Source organism: Falco rusticolus, chromosome 4 (assembly GCF_015220075.1).
Source record: "Falco rusticolus isolate bFalRus1 chromosome 4, bFalRus1.pri, whole genome shotgun sequence".
Lineage (NCBI taxonomy): Eukaryota > Metazoa > Chordata > Aves > Falconiformes > Falconidae > Falco > Falco rusticolus.
This window is the reverse complement of record NC_051190.1, coordinates 16,715,682-16,734,204: the sequence shown is the minus strand read 5'-3', so window position 1 is coordinate 16,734,204 and position 18,523 is coordinate 16,715,682. Positions and strand designations below refer to the sequence as shown.

At 41.1% G+C, this 18,523-nt stretch overlaps 1 protein-coding gene across 22 annotated transcripts in view; it reads left to right on the top strand.

Moving 5' to 3' along the window:
• MAGI1 (membrane associated guanylate kinase, WW and PDZ domain containing 1) overlaps nt 1-18,523 on the top strand; it is a 355,846-nt gene that overhangs the window by 203,999 nt on the left and 133,324 nt on the right. The gene's annotated exons all lie outside the window — the stretch shown is intronic.

Here is an 18,523-nt window from a genome sequence, read left to right as displayed (position 1 = left end):
AGTGCACTTTGGGGCAAAACCCTCCAGTATTTGGCATTATGTAGGAGGCATGGTACTGTAGGGTTCCTCACTGACCCACACCAAATACGAATAATGGTGAGAATTCAACCCTCTCTGTCTTATTTTCTCTGTCTGTAAGTTGAGGTCCTTTTTTAAAGCTCTTTGGGTATCAGTGGATGAAAAGTGCTATATGGTTATTAAAACACAGGTTTTATGGTGCTGCCTTTAGAAGGAAGGGAAAAAATATATTCACTTGGCAAAAGATTGTATTGTAGATGGAGCTTTGGAAATGTGACTTCCATTGTTAAAGCTAAAATTAAAAAGGACGGTTCTGCTTTATATTCTTATACTAAAACCAAGCCTGTGTTGAGGATGCATGGAAGGTTTCTGCACCACTGGAAATGTATAGAAAAGAAAAGGAATTTGAAACAAAAGAAGGGCTGGACAAAAATAAATTTAAGTAAAGCCAGTGATGCCTGTGAGTGCCACTTGTCTGTCTTTGGAACTCAGAGATGCTTAGGCAATGTTACATTGAGTTCTTACCGGTGTATAGGCTTCTGGCCACATCATTTTCATGGCCATTAAGTTCAAATGCTTGTCTATTTCCTGAGATAAAAGAAGTGAGAGCTCTCTCAAAAAAAGAAGCCTGCAAATTCTGAAGCAGCTGTGCTACATGCAATCCGCCTGGGAACCATACCTCAAAAATACCATTTTTACCTACTTTGAATAAGGCAGAGGCTGATATGAATGCCTCATTGTTTTGTGTCAAGGCTTTTTTCAGAAAATATCTTTCAAAATATTTATTTTTTTGTAAATGCACGCATACAATTATAGATAAAGGCTAATTTGTGTCTCTGAATATTGTACTGTCAAATGGAAGCTGAGTGGTTTAATACCAGAATGGGACTTCACATTTAAATCATGCCTATGTGCTTTTTTATGTTTTTACAATAGATTCAGTAGCTAATCATCACCTAAATGCTTTCCTAAATAACATGCCTTATTAGATAGTCTAATGGTTTATTTGGAAAATGGAAAGCAAAAATGATACTGCATTGAGTCAAGACTGCAATATTGAAGTTAAAAAGACGACAAAAAATAATATCACATTTGTCTGCCCATGTGCACTCAGCCTTGCTGAGCACATGGATTTGCCGATCACCAGAATGCTGGAAAGTTCATTGAGTTTGACTAATTCATTGAAAATCTCAAAAAACCACACTGAAAACTAACAAATATGCAATTTTCTTGTACATCCAAGCTGCAAGGTGAAATTCTTGCTCAAAACACCACAGGGTTATCAATACTCGGACCTTAATTTCATTAAAGCCTACCTACATGCAGCTTTTTAGAAAATGAGAAGAATAAACTTGTGATATTGTCACCACAATAGGATCATCCCAATCATGGAAAGAAAAAGTGGTGGAAGTCAATTCTTTCATTCTCAAAATCAGTGAAAGCAAAGTATTTCAGGGGAAAAGCCTGCTTTCCCATGCATTGGGCCAAGTTACTTATGCTTACCATTTATATTTTACTTTCTGATATCAGGTGTGGCTAGATCAAAGAGCAAACAACTCTGTCCATCACCCAACTGGAAAAAAACTAGTGCACTGAAGTATACAGCTCAGCTAGTATGCATGTGGTCAGCCCACATGATAATGATCATAAAGTTGTTCTTTTTATAATACAGAATAATACTTTTTTTAAAAAAAGTTACTTTGTAGGCTTACTAGTTACCTAACTTTTCAGAATTCTTTTGCTATTTGTGTTACTTGTTTGTAAGCCCAGATGAAAGTGCTCAACTAAATATGACCCAAATCAGTTAGAACATTTGCAAGCAACAGAACTGTGGCCAAAAGAAAAGTCCTGCTTCTGCCAAAAAAATACTTAATTTTTAAAAAATGTAATTTTACAGGTAGTTAATTTTTAATGCAGACAGGTGTCTTTTTGGTGTTTAAAACCTGTCTTTTATTGGGCAAGAGATACTGGAAAATGGAATAGCTATGGGAGAGCATGTGGAAACTTGTTTTGGAATGAATAAAACTGCAGTTTTAGCACTTAGTATTTTTTTGACATGCTTACAAATGGCTTACAAAAAAGAGCATCATCTGAGTTGGGGGATAATCAATCGGTTCATTTATAATGCATGCTCATCAGTTGGGCTTTAATTTGTTTTTTTTGATATGTTACTCATTTGATGGGAAAGATTCCTTTAATGTATGCGTGTGGTTATTTGTACAAAGCACTGCAGTAGCTGACAGTACTGACCCTTCAGGACAGCTCTCTTCTTTGGAAGTGAAGTACCTCAGCCTTGTAAATAAGGAATTTGCATAACACTAGCTAGAGATACGAAAGAACCCAGAAAGACTCCTCTTGCCTGTCTTTTGAACTGATTAAGTGTCTTGGCTTTGTTTTGTTGCTTTACTACATACAAAATAGGTCCTGACAAACTTCTGAAGAGACGAGTTGGATTCTTCCAGTCTTGGAGACATCCAAGCGCTTTAACTGGGTGGTTAAAATTGGAAGTTACAGCCTTGATGGAGGAATTACTAGGTGAAACATTCTTTGCTTGTCTTGAGAGATCAGACTAGATCATAATAGTGGTGTTTTCTTGTCGAAAAGATTCCTTATTTTGGATTGTTCTAAACTTGAGTCCGAACAGCAAAAAATCTTCATGCATCACAAGAGGCCTGTCTCCCAGTTTAACCTCCTCAGCTGGCATAAATCACTACAGCTTTTTTTATGTCAGGTCACAGGCTTGGATAAGCATATATATTCATATCAAGCCGCTGAATGTTTTGAGGTTCATCTATGACTAACTGAAAGTCTTTAAAAATAAACCAAACATCAGAAAGCTCTTGAAATGTTTTGTGATATAATGTCTGCTTCAAATAAATGGGGTATTCTCAATTGCCTCTTATCGTTGGTTCGTTTTAATGGACTTTTATCCTCTTTTCTTTCCCTAATCAAAACAAATGCAGCTCACCTCTGGTATGAGGTCAGCTGGGTGCTTGATGAGATTTGCTAATGCCTGGTGCTAATGCCATGGTCCCACCTGACTTAAAAAGGCCTCCTCTGCACTCATCCCTGCACATCCAGGTCACCTGCTTCTGTGGGGACAGTCCAAGGCACTCTCTGGACTCTGACACATAGTGGGAATCTTACTATCACCTATATAAAAAATGAGGTTTGGTGTGTGGGTAGCCTACCTGTTGAAAAACATCTAATAAAGACCAAGTGAGGGGCCACGAGACCTAGTATAGAAACAGCTTTTTAGATGAGGCTCCCTTTTAATTAACAGTCGTCCCCAGAATTAAGAATGCCATTTGTCTACTGAGATCATGTTATTGTGAGGATCCGTGTGCCTAGGCTTTCGGTCATTGAGAATTTGATGTTATCAGGATGCGGCTTAAACAAGGCTTGTGCTAACGCATCTTGGATCTGAACCTGTTGGTTCTGGGTTTCTCCTTGATAGAAATGGGCACCAGTTGAAACTATAGGTAGCTCACGTGGTTGGGATGCAGGATACAAAGGAGACACATACTGAACCGTTTCAGATGAATATGAGGGGTGGACAGTCCAGAGCCTTTGACATCTGCAGAGGTCCCAGAAGATGAGATGTTACTTTTTGCTTTGATTGTGTAGGGATGAAAAGGCTCCTGTTCAGTTGAAATTCAGTTACATTCTTCTTCATGAATTTAAACCGTTTAGTGGGACAGAAAATTTGGAGACTGAGTGCAGGGATGTTGTGGAGTCCTACACTGGGCAAGTAGATTATGGACCACACACACAGGCTTGAAAACATTTATTTTAAAATCTTGTTATGTAAGGGGGCACAAAACAATGTGAAAGACTTGGGGTCACACTTGCAGCTGGCATAGATCAGCGTAGCACCATGAATTTCAGGGTAGGAACACCGATTTCCACTAGTTGAGATCCTGGCCTTTAATCTGTCATCAATGTAATAAAATCGAGCTGCTCTAATGACCACAGTATCTGTCAGAAATATGTTTGCCTGAAGTGATAAAGCTGAGTTGGATGCTGGAGCCCACACAAGTCAGCAAACACTGTGCAAATCTGAGTTAAACCATTTGTTTGCCCACTTAAGGAGAGGTTGTCCACGGTCATGGTATGTGTGGAAAGACAGCGGGGGAGTGAGAGGAACAACTGAAACATATGGCCAAAGTGAGCTGTCTCTTTATTCCAGTGCATCAGGATAAGACAAGCTGTTGAACCGATGAGAAAGCTTCTTTATATATATGCCATATTTCAGGATTAAAACTGGAAGAAATTCAGTACCACTGATCTCACGTATATGTTTGAATGAAGATACAGCAAAACTGTTAAACTGAAGACAGGGAAAAATGCCCCCAAGCCCAGTCTCCCCAAATCCATAATAGCTGCATCATTATGTAAAAGAAAACAGCAATTCCTACCCCAACATGGCCATAAACTGAAACCTTATCAATACTTCCAGATGCTCATTGACTTTACGATACCGTTAAGTTTAATTGTGCTGATATAATGGATTGTATTTGCATAGAACAAGGTCTTTTTCAGGATCAGGTTTGGGGAACATGCAAGCACAAGAGAGGGGTGTCATAACCTGAGATATGCTCTTCACTGCATCTTAACTGTTGATTTTGACCTTCTGCTTCTTGAAGAAGAATGTGGAAGTGGCATTTTCCCAGTATCTGCAGCCACCTGAATGGTAAAATTTGACAACTTTCTGTATTGCAGGTGCACTTGCTGCAATTTATGCCCTTGCAGTGGCTAAATTTAGTTTTTAGTAAGAAAAATCAGTTTATTATTTAACTTTAAGCAAAGAGTTATAATTTTGAGCTATATTCCTTGGGCTAATTCTCCAGTCAGTGGAAAGAGGAGTTTTACTATTAGAATGAACAGGGAGACCAGCATCCACTGGGTCTTAAAATCCCAATTTGCAAAGAATCCAGGGAGAAGCTTGGTGCCTGTCCTCAGTCTTTTGTCAGCAAAGGCTTTCTGTCCCCACAACCTAATATTTTTATCAGCTGTCCTACCAGGGTAAATTCATCTTGTTGCCCATTCCCATCACTAATTCCATACATCTGCTTTGTTTTATAAAACATAGCCACCCACAAATGTTATACCAGTAACATTTGATAGCATCAGATCTTTTTTTTAAGAAATTCAGGAAAAAAAGCACAGTTCTCTTCCTCTCTCTCCCCCCTGAAAACTTGGACACCTACAGGGTTTTCTTATCGCCAAACCAAAATACTACCTCAGAGCCAAGAATGAGAAATACATAGATTCTGTCATCTTTTTCTTAGTTACATTTATAAATAAAGATACCAGTATGACAATTAGTGGCTACAGTACAGCTCGCTGTGAGTAACACCAAGTGGCTGTGTCCCAGCTTTGCCTTGGCGATACTTTCTGAGATGTCCACAGTGAAGAATGCAAAAGCCAGAAAGACCATATTGTCATTGTAGCATGGTCAACACCCCAGGTCAGAGACAGCAATCTTGTTGTTAGTGTAAGGAAAAACAATTGTGACTGGCCTCCTAACACAGTCAGGAATTTAAGAGCTCATCTTCCAGTCCCCCAGGGCTACAGATATTTTGCATGATGTATGGGTAGTTTTTTCCCCTGAATTTTTGTTTGGTTTAAGGTGGTGCTTTTGTGGCTGAAAGCGTGCTAAACATGACCTGATATAACAATGTCAAAGGAATTGCCTTTCATGTAATATAAAATATAAGTGAATCTTTTCTGGAAAATTTATACCTGATTATTTTCAAAATGAAAAACAGGATTGTGACAATTTTTAAGTGGGAATAATAGAAAATATGAATTCTCCTACTTATTTGCACATGCAAATATTGATAACAAGACCAAAATCATAATGTATATTTTGGCTTCTGCTGTCGGTTTGATATCTTGTGTGCTTTTAATAAACACTCATGGTCCTGCATTCTTACTAAATGGGTATATTTATGTTCTAGCACTCAGTTGGGAAGGAAGGATCACAACCGTTGTTTTGGAATGGAGAAATTTGTTTGACATCACACGTGTGCAAAACAGAGGTCTGCTTTTGGATCCTGTTGGCTAAGTGATCAGCAATTGCAATGAATTTGAATAGAATAGTGCAAACAAATGAAGAATCTAATTAAAGGACAAAGAAATTTTTATACAGTCCATATTGTGATTGCTGTCCTTTCTCACCTAAAAGAATGCATTTTTTTTTTCTTTTATGTTCTCCTAGTGGCCAAGCTTTATTTACTTTCTGACTTACCTGGTATCAATATTCTGCCAAGTACTTTGGAAGCTGTCGTTCAGTGACCACATTTTTACCTACACCAGATGTAAAGTAGAATCTTTTGGTTCACATGCTGGCTGACAGAACCGTGCTATTTCATTTAGCTCTGTTGGAGTGTATTCATTGCTTTTTGATATATTTTCAGTTGCAAATCATGCCTGGAAGTACATTTATTCTGTGTTTGTTGTACCACGTAGGACTATGATGAGCAATTTTTCTGTTGACAATGGTTTCACAAATTCAGCAGCTAGGGAAACATGTGGGTCACTGTGGTTATGCACCCACAAAATCTTTCATTTATAGTTTTGCCATTTGTGTTTGTGAAAGAATGGAGCGACTTTCTTCAGTACTTTCTCTTTATGGATATATAGGAGAGAATAAAATATGTAGGCTAACCAGATTGTATAAAGCCAGAGGTGCTTCACAAAGTATTAGTGAAAATAATAGAGGTTTTTTCCATGTTACTCTTTGAGTGCTTTCAGCTGCAGCAGCTTTTTCTATGCATCATATATGCGATACTTATGCTATATTAAGTATTTTTGGAAATTGATGGAGTGCTAGCATTGGGCCACAGCTCTCATCCTTCCTGGGATTGTGTTCCTGCGTCAAGTACTCTGCTGAGTGTTTTGAGGGGTTTTTTTTGTCTTGCCACTGAAGTGATAGTTGTTGTCAAAAATCTAGACCTACATCAGTCCTGGTTTAGTCTGAGTGTGTGTGTATAAATATAATGTATGTATTTATACTTCCATTATTTTGAAAGATTTTTGAAAGTGTTTCTAGGAAGTGCATAGCTCCCCACTTTTCTTTCTCTGGGTGAAGTATTCTCTTTTATTACCATAAGAAAATCTTTAGCTCTTCTCCATTACTGTGTCATTTAGTCATTATAGGTAGATGAGTTTATCTTCTAGGAAGTGCCTTAAGGATGTTAAAGTGATAGTATTACAATTTAAAACCCTTCTGATGCTGTCTATTCCACTAGAGTGCTCAATCTCATCTTCGTATGCGGATGAAAATTAAATAAAGCTTTCACTTGCTTGACAATTGTTACAAAATGTAAGAAAACGCTCACACTTTCATACAATAACGACTGTGTCATCTCAGTGAAGTTCAGAGAGCAAACCCTTCTACGCACATAGACAATGTTTACTTTAGAGATCCATTGCGATCTCCTAGACTTCTGTGGCAAAAAAGTTAACAAAGGATTTTGTCGTTACCATACCATTTACCACAGTGTCACTTGAATGATCTTGTTCATTCATATTCTGAAAAAGAAAACTACATTGTCGAAAAACCCCAGACTTCCTAACTGATGGACCAGAAACAAACTCAGAAGCATGGAGGGGTTTTTTGTCTTCTGTGCATGATGGTGTAGCTGAAATCTGCATGGTGCCATTTAGGAGGGAATTAAGAAATGGTCTACCTGTAGTTTTATCTCTAAGTGCCAAAGCTGTAATGAAAGCTGTACAGCAGATGAAATTTCACAAAAGCAAGATCCTTCTAGAGCATCACAGACTTGAAAACAGAGCAAAATTTTGTGGTCGAAATGCCATCACCAGGGTTGAAAGTGTCCTCTGTTCTTTTCTTCCAGGTAGACCAAAAGCTGATAACTCTGCATGCTAGTTAATTCTCTAAAATATGGTGATGGAGAGGGGATAATAGTTCTTTTATCCTTTTTTTTCCTCCTGTAGTTTCTGAAATCTGAGTTTCCATAGGGTTTTGTGTATGTGCACATGTAATCAATGCTGCAAACAGCCTAGTCCAAGATCTACAGCTCTGTAATAATAGAGAAACAACTGCCAAGTGTGACTTGCCTTTTTAATTATTGCTTCAATCATGGGTACTCAGCATTTGTAATGGCAATCGATACAATAATCAGGGCATAACTAGGAATCATTGAGTAGCACAAAATCCATCACATTTACTTAGCCTTTGTGACCCTTGGAAAAAAAAAATACCTGTTTTTTACTGAATTACTGTATCCATGATAATTAAGGTAAAACTGGGTAAGAAGAGATGACTTCTGATGCCAGATGCAATCTTATCTCACCCTGTTTCCCAGGACAGAGGATGCCTAGCCAGCAATGTTTTTTTATGGAGTACATTTAAATTGAAGGGACTTGATGGGAGGGAGGGTTTCCTCCCTCCATGTGCTGTGCCATAGGAATGAGTAGGATCTTCCTGGCCAGGGGGTTGTTGAGCCTGGTCAGGCTTGGGGGCAAGCTTGCAGTTTTCAAATTCAAAGGAAGGTCATGGAATCGTAGAATGGGTTGTGTTGGAAGGGATCTTAAAGACCAGCTAGTTCCAATGCCCTTGCCATGGGCAGGGACACTTTCCACTAGACCAGATTAGTCAAAAACCAGATTACCCATCCAGCCAGGCCTTGAACGCTTCCAGGGATGGGGCATCCACAATCTCTCTGGGCAACCTGTTCCCGTGCCTCAATCACCCTAATGGTAAAGAATTTCTTCCTAATATCTAATCTAAATCTACCCTCTAAGTCCCGTCTGCCTCTGTTTATCATCTGTGCAGGGCTGAGCTCCTGCATTTGCTTTATCTACACATGCATTAATCACACACATCCCACTCGCCCTGACTTTGGGACCTGCCTTTGCCTGGGACGAGCCTGCAGCTTTGAGCAGGACTTGTGCAAGCTGGCTGTCTTCTCTGCATGAAGTTTGCTGAAGCTGCAGCTCAATCCTGCAGGCTGTTTCCTCTGCTCCTCCCATCCCACATTTGTAAAATCCTGACCAGACCATGGTTTGCAACATGATGTAGGGACCACTCACCTACCTTTAAGGCTCTTCTGTTTGCAGATTCTGGGCTACAGGTTCCAAAAATGAAAAGATCTCTTTGGGAATTAATACAAGAGTCCTAATGAACTATATCTGTATATCCTTCCTTGTTTTTACATTGTGTGAGTCTATTAACCATATGGTAGCATATGATGTGCCATGTATTTGTTGCTACCGGTGTGGGGCAACTGGCAAATTATTTGCTTTTTAGACTTCAGAAAGGATGTTGTCTTCCTTGAAAACCATTTCACCTATTTCTCCATTGAGACAAAAATAAAATGAAGGGGTCGATTCCTACAGCAGTAATTTTGTAGTAGCTCTGTTGGATAAAACTGATTACTTACATGGCCAGTGAACTTGCGTTGCTTGTTTGTTTTGGGTTGCATTGTATGAACTGAAACAAAAACCACATCAAAACTACTTTGGAGTGGAAGAATTCTGCTATCAGTTCAATCTGTTTTCCTTGTTTTTGTTTCCATATAATGAAAAGATAAATATGCAAGCATATTTACTTCATTAATTTTAAATAGTGCCAGGAAAAAGGCTCTGTCTAGGAATGGTTGAAAAATATTGTGAAAATTAGCTCTACATATTTTGCTTTCAGTCAACTCTGTTAATTAGGATCAAAGTACTGCAATTTTTAAAACTTCTTATTGCTTCCTCCCACACATTTTCATATTTCAGAAAAGATGCGGTTAACTAAGTGTGAGATCTTCAGTAAAGCCTATGGGAATGAGGGTTCATGTCCTGATGGCTGCGTACCAACACCCCCAACGCCTCTGAAAATGATAGGATTAGCTGTGGAGTGAGGTCAGGTTGGGCTGCCCGTCCCTTGGGATAGGCATGGCTTTGGGAACGGGGCAACCATTTTCCCACCTGTCCTCCTTGCAAGTTCTCTTCTGTGGGTTGGTTGCGTGTGGTTTCATCTTTGCTCTGATAAGACAAGCACTGTGAGATAGCTGCTTTTACAGGTATAAAAATACCTTTTTGCTTTGTAATTGGCAATGGGATACTTGGAGGAAAAAAAGAAACCCCAAAAACTGGGTTGGTGCTTTCCACCAGCAGATTGCAGTTTTCCAGATGAGCTTGATACCAAATGAAGTCCTTAAGGTGGTGGTTGTCTGAAAAGGAAAGTGAGGCCAGAAGGGTGGGGTGCAATCCCCCAAACCCCTAGCAGGCTGGGGGCAGAGCTGCCACACCAAAATCATCATGCGTGGAGGTGCTCACGCTGTGTTTCATCTGGCTACCTTCTCAAGCATAAAGAAATCTCAATTTTAAGCGGGTACATGGTTATAGAAGGATGTTGAGTCGGCTTTAAAATCATGTTGGGAGAAATAATTTACCTTTATTTGCACTGATAACACTTAAAATTCTAAATACTATTTTTTCTATATTGGGGGGGAATTTATGACTGTAATTTACGTTGCTGTGTTGCTTTTTCTCAGTTCAGATGCAAGGCTTACTAATTTCATGCTTTGATATATATTTTACTTCCTAGTTACTGTTCATTAAAAGATCACAGCATTTGGATTTCAAACCTTGTGTGAACTTTTTTGGGTTCATTGCTGGATCTCTGGTGTTCAGACTGTTAGTTAAGGCTTGTTAGAGTTTTGGTTTTAAATGTAAATGCTATGTAACTGCTTATAAATCTGACACAACATTCTATACAATGGGCATACATCTGGCCTAATTTAATCACATTAGAAAAGTAGCAGGATGTTTATTTTGCCCCTGTTGCAGCAGTGTGAATTCTTCTCCCTCTGCTGAGAAGCCCTTGGCACTCTGCTGGTCCATTCTGGGTGAGACAAACCTTGCCTTGTCGTTCACGACAGTTGGGTGAGTTACTGCCTGCATCAAATACATGTTTTCCTGACTCGAATGACTGACAGCGATGTATCAGGATGGGTCATGGGTGAAGGATCGTTATTAACTGTAGGCGCCTTGGAGCAGGAATCGGTCCTGTTATTCTTCGTTAGTACAGCATCTTCCAGAAAGTGGACCTGGTCTGTAGCTTGGCTATAAAACAAATCCTACTGCAGGCCTGCTCTGTACTTGCTTCCTCGACAGTTATACGCAACTGCATCAGAGAGGAGACAAAGGCACAGACAGGCTGTCATTTTGAAAATGAGAGATGAACAGAGTATGGCTTTGGTGCCAGGAATCGTCCTCTTCTGCATCTCTTGAAAGTTCATGTTCGATTGAACGGATCACATGTTCCACTTTACAAATGGCTGATGGTATTGTCCCCTGCCTGCCTTGGGATGTTTGCTGGTGATCTAATCTGGCTGGACCTGCGTAGCACCTACCAGGCTTCTCTTCTGTTGTACTCACTTCTAAGAACTACCTTGGGCGTAGCTGCTGGTACAAAGTACTGGGGATTTTGGGGCATTTTTGGGGGGTGGGGATAGCAGGGTGTTTAGTGTCTGATAGGGAGATGATTTTCTTGAAAAATACACAGCTATTTGGTTAACTTTTAAAGTCCATTTTTGTCTTTGGGGTACAGTTTAACAGGAGGCATGTACTGGTCTGGTCTGTGGCATTAATCATTGCAGTTTTCTGCAGTGACGCTGGGATGCATTTGTATTCAGATGGAGAATTTCTAGGTGCAGGGGGAGATTTGAGGCTGATTCAACCCGCATTATAAGCAGCGGGCCATGCGTGCGTGCCTCCCATCCAGATCTCACTTGTGCATTCTCCTCAGCTCCTGGGGTCACTGGCCTGGAGAGCGTGGCTGAGGCTTCCCGGCAGAGATGCGGTCCCGGCTGACAGCACGCTTGAGTGTTCAGGAGCCGCAAGTCCAAATCTCAGTGGTGCTCTTACTTGGCTGCTTGATTTTAGGAAAACAACCTCCCTTCCTCTGTGTCCCTTTGCACTTCTTTTTTTTTAATAAGTGGGAATACTGTTGTTTTATTCTTGTACAAAGTGTATTGAATTCCAAAGAGTCCAGGCTCTGTTTAACGGCTTGCTATTGTTATTTCACCGAAATGTAAACAAAAAGAATGGGCTATTTAGTGCTTGATGTTTGGTAGCAGATCTGAGGAAAATTGCCTTTAGGTTGAAACAATAAAAGAAAGAATAAATGTGTATTGCATGTTCCTGACTAATAAAAATTAGACATGTGGTTTCTAATCCTCAGCCTGATCTCTCCTGTGTTTCAGTTAATAGGAATAGCTTCTATCACAGAATATTATTTTAAAACAGAATTAAAAGAGCCAGTTGCAGGTAGGTCATCAGTCAGCCTGTGGTAACACAGGGTGGGTGGTCAGCCTGTGCCTTCTGAGCAGTTTGAAGCTCCTGAGCAGTTCAAGCATGCTGAGTTGCAGTGTACGATGGCCAGTTGGGTTGGGTGGGCATGAACGCCGGGAGTAATCCAAATCCCCAGCAAGGAGAGGGGAGTGAACAGGGGGACTGGCTGCTGAGGCTGGCAGGTCTGCCAGGGCCCATGGGCAGCTTTGGGCTGGTTCTGTGGCACAAAGGAGCTGTAGGGACACATCATGCCTCTGAACTGCTGATGAGACATATTTCGTGGCACATGTTTGGTTCCTTAGTTGTTTGCAGTGGCATAGAAGAAGGCTGGTTGCATTGTAGCAAGGCGGTGTGTAAACCTGCATCGGAAACCATTGCCTTTACGTGGACCTCGTGAGCGAGGTGTGAAGTTGTAGGCATCACTTGGAAACAAGGAGCTGAGGAGAGGGGCAGTGAGCGAGCTGGGGAAACAAACCAGCTCCCTGATTCATTTGTGCTCAGGGAAGTGTCCTCACTCATATGTGAAGGATCTCAAAATCCTGCTGAGAAGGAGATATTCTCTCTGGCTGGGGAAACTCCCACAGCTTTCAGTAGTGCAGCTTGTGAGGCTGCAGTGCTTGTAGAAAGAGCTGGCTCTCACCTTGCAGGAATGAGCTAAGCTGCTGGTGCTTCTGATCAGTGGGTCTGAAAGGGCAGAGTGTGCTGCAACTGAATCTCCAGGATTGCAAGCTTTTGTTGTTGTTGATTGAGCTCTTTGCAGGTGAATAGATTGCTGCCAGGTGTCCTTTACTTCCCAGAAGCATCACACTCGCTCGCCTAAAAATTAATGAGATTTTAGAGCTGGTTGGAATGGACAGCTCATCTGGGCAGATTGGAAGCTGTGATGTGAATTGCACTGGTTTAGATTTAAGTCTAGTCTCCTACAGCACAATTGCCGTGGTCATTAAAATGAAATAGTTGAAAATAGAATAAATTGCATCAAGTGGATCCTTTCACGTCAGTCGGCTGCATGTCTGAGCCTGGCTCATGTTAACAGGTAGCTCAGGAGGAGCAGACCTGAGGAAGGCAGCATTCCCATGGGTCTGTGGATGGAGGAGCATGTAGTGTGTAATGAAGTGAGTTGTGGCTGTGGCTTTCTAAAATGCTTGTTTTATTCTTCTGTTTGTTTATTTTAAAGAAGACATGGAGATGGGGGAGGAGTGAGGACAGCTTTGTATTCCTCCTATATTTGTCAGCTCATGTCTTTCTTACATGTCATGTCAGACTTACAAATTTTCCTGCAATACTGAAACATTAAAATTTATCCTGATCATTTTGTCTGCAGGGTTTCCCCAAGAGTTTGCATCACCTAATTTTGATTTAAAATGATCCTTTTCTTAGGCCAGTAAAGAAATAGCAAGGACCAGAATTACAGCTGCGGTAAATCTGTACGGCTCCCTCGGCGGGGAGCAGCCAAGCGCTGGGTTGTTTAGTGTGGATAGTGCGCACATACCCGTGTCCTGCCAGACCATAAAGCCAGCCATAGTTTTCCAATCCTAGAACACTGAATCAGTGCTGGGAAAATGATGTAAGGCACAGGAAAGTACAAATCCCCTTCCCATCGCAGGCATTCCTAGGAATTCCCCTGGGGTCTCAGGGACTCCAGGGAATGGGCTCTTGGCTCAGTGCCCATTTACTCTCCTGATGTTTCCATCGTTTTCTGTCCAAAATCAGCATTGCAGTGCTTAGGACTTAGCTCTTTTGAAGGGAAGCCCAGTTACTTACGGTCCGTCACCTGTAGCCGTCTCAGTCCAGGTGTTTTCTTCCCTTGCACTTGTGTAAATCTTTGTGGCTGCACTGCCAGCAAGGCCACTTCCACCACTGAACTTAATGGCATCGCTTTATGTCCAAGTATCAATTTCTATATTACTGGTGTCAGTTTTCCTTACGTTAGAGAACCATTAAGCACCATTAACATAATCATACATGTCACTGGCAGCGAACATACCTTCAGAGGTGCCTCAGCTGAGTGCAATGTGAGCTGCCCTCCAGCTACGCAGAACAAAAGGTTGTGTGTTAACAATATTAATGGCTGCACGCAACCAGTGCAGATGAAATCAGGTTTACTTTTAATCAGTCTTCAGGGGTTTCATGTGCTAAGGCTATTTGTTTATAGCGGAGGCCAGGTTTTGCCAGAATCTATTAAGCACTGGAAAACTGATCAGTCCCTTTTTTGCTCATTTCTAATGTGAGAAAAAGAGACGCTCCGTGGCAGGGAAACAAACCTGAAATGGTACTTTGCAGAGCATCTCTGCAGTCTGAGCTAGGCTGGGATACAGCAATAAACACTGTGATGAAACTGTAAAAGATCCTTTTAGCATCATTGATTCTACTTACATCTATAAACATCAAAACTAAGTGCTGTCTGTGTGGTGCTCTGAGGGAACGTTTTTACTCTTCAGGGGTCTGTGTGTCTCAGAAGGATGAGAAAGAGATTTTCAGGTATAGGTAAATATTGTATCTCATAATTTGCTTGTGGGTTGTACGCTGGTAAAATATTAATCATTGACCACTTGGATGAAACACTTCTCTGATTCGGTACAACAAGCACTGTTTCCTTTAATAGAAAGTTTTATTCGGTGGGAAGGTTGTCATCTTGCTATTCCATGATTATTTAAAGTGTCATTTACTATATATCAACTGAATCTGCCTAACTGTGATACTTTATGGTATGGGGGGTGCCTTGTAAGGATTATTTTCTATTATACAAACCCATGGAGAAGTTTAAAAATGAGAAGTTGTAATATTGTAATGCTTTAAGAATTTTCATGCTTCTACTCTTGCAAAACAAACAAAAAATTCACATTAATATGTGCAAGTGTACCAGAAGTCCAAGTAAGTTTCATATTGGACTTTTTCAAAAGTAGACGTTTTCAAGATCTATATTCAGTATACTTCCATTCATCAGTAAAAATATTGCTGTTCAGAGGAAGTCACTACAATACATGCTTCCAGACATTCTGTGTAAAAGCAAGAAGGAATATCAAAACACTGTGGGTTGGGTTTTGTTGTTTTGTTTGGGGTTTTCTTAAGCTGAGAATAGTTCTGCAATCTTACCTGCCTGGGCTCAATACCAGAGGAACTCACTGAAATTTTAGGCCTGGTGTGTACAGAGCAGATTAAATGATCTATTCCTGAAATCAGTGAATATGAACAAGCAAGCAGTGCGTAACAATGCAAATAGTTGATTACAGTTTCCAGATGACAGTGAAAATTGCTTTTCAGAATTTGCCCCATTCATGTACCTCCTTTTAGTATGCTGAATAAAACAAGATTTGCTAAGGACACACTCATGTGTTCCTTGTTTAGCAAAAGTACAGATGTGAAGAACCAGCTTACAGGTGAAGCAATGAACTGAGGTCTTCCTCTCTTTGAGGTGTTTGTCTGTACTGTATTGATCGGGCTTCTTACCTTCTTCCTCTCTTCACCTGCTGGAAATAAACAGATACAATGAAGTAAGTGTCGAATTAGATTCTGAGAGAAATTGGGAGCCAACCTGTAGTGCTGACAGCTTCAAAGGGTGAGGTTGGTTTTTTCCTCCTTCTGTAACACAGAGTCTTTTGGATATGGGCCCCAACTGTTTTTCTGAAGTCATGTTTTCAGTCTCCTTTAGGGTTGCCGCTGTGTTTTTCTCTTCCCTCGGTTCCTTTCTGCAGAGTCTTGGCCAACTCCAGGACTACATGGTGAGCATTAGCGTTTCAGCAGGAGACTGTGAACACAGAGGCACGTGTGTTATCTGTACCAGGGGGGCACTGCAGCCATCGCTGGTCTGAGGGGCTGCTTCAAGGATGCTGGGCTTCAGGGCGTCCAAGATTCCTGGAGAGAAACATCTCAAGGGATCTTTTGAGAACGAGACTGCATTCCCTTAACAAGTTATTAAATATGCGGGGGGATGGGGGGGGAAATTACTTATAAAGCACTTTATCCTGCTTCAAATTATTTTAAAGAAATATTAAGTTAAATCCTAGCAATGCTCTAAGCTGTCTTTTAGGAGTCAAATGGGACAGCAAAGAATGGACTTCTATTTATTCAAGGTGATGAACTGGACCCTTTCTCTAAATTTTAATGTCCCACGTCCTGTCCTGCTGCCATCAAGGACAATGACAAACTCCTGTTGACTAAAAGAGGAGAATGGTTTGGCTTTTATCAAGGCTAAATTCTAATTAAGGTCTTGGGCTAACTATACTTTGCACTGAGGTATCACATCTGGTCTGCATATCTTTGCATTGTGCATACTTGATCTTTTTGTTCCTGCTTGAATTTTCATTAGCTTTCGCCCAGTGGTCTGGGCACCTGGATTTGCTCTGAGATACTGCGCAGTGGATCTTGCTGAAAAGGTGTGGGCAGGTGAGGATGCTCATTTCTGCGAGATGCCAGTGGATCGCCGGGAGAGGCACTGGGGCTGCAGCATCCTTCACCTCTCCCCCAGTTGTGTCAGTTGTGCTCCTATTTGCCAAACAAAACAGAAGGGAAGTGATTCCTGGCCTCTCCCCATGGCTAACGCTGTTCTCCATGGCTCTCCAGTGGATGTGCTTGACCCTACCCAGGCCATGTACTGCCCACAGTGTGCTGCCCTGGCTGTTTGCGTATTAATTTGAGCAGCAGCTGTAGGTAGTATATAGACTGCCCTTACCCTGCATCAAGGATCATACTTCCATATGGAATGAGGGACAGTGATGTGCTGAGCTTATTAAATACTCTGTAATGCAATCCCGAAGTGACCTCAATCCTGCCTCCTGCTTCGCCTCACCTTTCAGGCAAGAGAGGTAATGAGTGAGCAGAGATGAGCCAAGTGGTAGTACCAAACCTCCCCACTCAGACAGGAGCAAATTAAAGATAACAGCTTATGGCTGAGACTGGAAATTGCTGGCAGGCGGAGGAAAAGCTTTACCTTTCCGGATTGTGGAAGGCCCTGCTCCCTCCCTGCCCCTCCAGCTTATGTTTTTGTGTTTCATTTCTTCCAAGTTTGAAATTAATGTATGACGCATTTCCAAGAGCTTTTCCAACGCCAGCCTTTACCCTTGTTGAGATTTTTTTTACTGCCTACAGTCACATTTGGACAGTAGTCCTGATTAAAGCTTTATTTGCTTTTGGATATTGCCAGCCTTAAAACATTATGAAGCTGGGAATGGGATAGGAAGCATGAGGTTTGTTCCTTTTCTTTATCTCTCCCCTCCTTTTATTCTCTTCTGTCTTTTCTTAAGCCTCTGAGGAATTTCGGGAGTAAGTTCAAACTTTTCTTTCAGAGCCATAAAAACACTGAGCTCCTTTCCCTTTTTAGAAGAGGAAGAAGTTTTTATGGAGTTTTGTGTTTGTGTGGTTTCTGTTTGATGGCTCCAGGAGCCAGGATTTGAAGCCAGCTACACAACTGGGTGATGTTATGTGACAACGTGTTTCTATTAACCCATTTTTGGATAAACCTGCTTCTTTTTTTTTTTTAAGAATCGGATACCTTATCAGTGTTTACCTTTGGTTTATGTGGATGGCTTACATTAACTCCAAGTTAAGTGCAAATGCTGACATGAAGTAGGCAGCCATCAGCAATCAGCCAGATTGCTTGGAGAGCTGTTCCAATTAACTGTGCTACTTTATGAAAGGACAGTTTAGATAACCAAGAGAAACTGTGTTTATAGGAGATATATGTATATGTGTGTGTGTGTGTGTGTATTTATAGCACCCCTCCATTTACATACTTGCTTCCTATATTGGAGGGGAGGAAAAAGGACACTGGTAGTCCTAAAGACACATTGGGAGAGCCAGGGGCGGGGGGGGGAGAGAAGGGCTTGACCCTTCTCTCCTTTGTGCAGTGATAGAAAAATTGAAAGGCTTTTATAAAAAATGTTTCATCTTTCTGTGTGACCCTGTGGATCCCACTCGTGAATGCATTTCGCAAGCCCCTTGTGTACTGTGTCCACCAGGATTGCTCCCCACTCCCAAGGATGTCAGGCAGCACGTTCCGTTTGCCACCCCATTAGAGCTTTATTTCAGTATGTGCGTGTTTGTTTCTATATGCGTATTTTAAGATGGTTCATGGTGGGGAAAGGAGGAGAAGAAAAGGGCTTGTCACATTTTCTTTTTTAAAACAACAAAATTGACAGTCCATGGCTTTGTACAGACCAAGGGTGCACCAGCTGTCGTCAGCATCTTTCTC